Here is a 1,038-nt window from a genome sequence, read left to right as displayed (position 1 = left end):
TTTTTTTTTTTTAACCTTGAGACTTTTGTTGAGGGGGTGGGGGGCAAGATTAATTGGTCAAATTCAGTGCTACCTAAAGGTCTATGTAAAGAAATATACATAGATATACATAGTTCCCTTGGACTTGAAACAGCCAATTCTATTTTCTCCTACAGGAGCCCTGGATAATAAAATGGAAACCCACTCCAGTATTTTGCCTGGAGAATTTCACAGACAGAGGACCCTGGTGAGGTACAGTCTATGGGATCACAAGGAGTTGGACACAACTGAGCAACTAACACAAACACATAAAGAGATAAAAAATGCCTTGATAATCAGTTCAGTTTACTCGCTCAGTCATGTCCGACTCTTTGCAACTCCATGGACCTCAGCACGGGCTTCCCTGTCAATCACCAACTCCAGGAGTTCACTCAAACCCATGTCCATCGAGTTAGTGACGCCATCCAGCCATCTCATCCTCTGTCATCCCCTTCCCCTCCTGTCTTCAGTCTTCCCAGAATCAAGGTCTTTTCCAGTGAGACAGTTCTTCTCATTAGGTGGCCAAAGTATTGGAGTTTCAGCTTCAACATCAGTCCTTCCAATGAATATTAAGGACTGATTTTCTTAGGATTGATTAGTTTGATCCCTTGTAGTCCAAGGGACTCTCAAGCATCTTCTCCAACACCACAGTTCAAAAGCATAAATTCTTCAGTGCTCAGCTTTCTTGATAATACATGTGTCTAAAACTATTATGTCAACCCATATTGCTTAAAACACAGCTATAATAATATAGAATAATTCCATGTTATACTATATATAATATAATAATAGTAATACTTCACATTTGAATACCAATTTGCAAACCACACAGTCCTTTACCTTATCTCACTTTATTTCACAGAATATTAAGAGTAGAAAATACTTATTTTCAATGGAAACCCCGTGGAACTGAAATTATTTTTCCTGTTTAGAGACAAAGATACTGCAATTCAAATCTCAAAGTGATGAGAGATAGTCCAGTCCAGCACCACCTCTGCCAATCATGTAGACTTGTGTTTT

At 38.8% G+C, this 1,038-nt stretch overlaps 1 protein-coding gene across 1 annotated transcript in view; it reads right to left on the bottom strand.

Moving 5' to 3' along the window:
- The window catches only part of LOC104982193 (patched domain-containing protein 3-like), a 66,316-nt gene that overhangs the window by 18,629 nt on the left and 46,649 nt on the right, over window positions 1-1,038 (bottom strand).

Source organism: Bison bison, unplaced genomic scaffold (genome assembly GCF_000754665.1).
Source record: "Bison bison bison isolate TAMUID 2011002044 unplaced genomic scaffold, Bison_UMD1.0 scf7180017864527, whole genome shotgun sequence".
Classification (NCBI taxonomy): Eukaryota; Metazoa; Chordata; class Mammalia; order Artiodactyla; family Bovidae; genus Bison; species Bison bison.
Note: the sequence above shows the minus strand (reverse complement) of the source record. Positions and strands in the feature narration are given on the sequence as shown.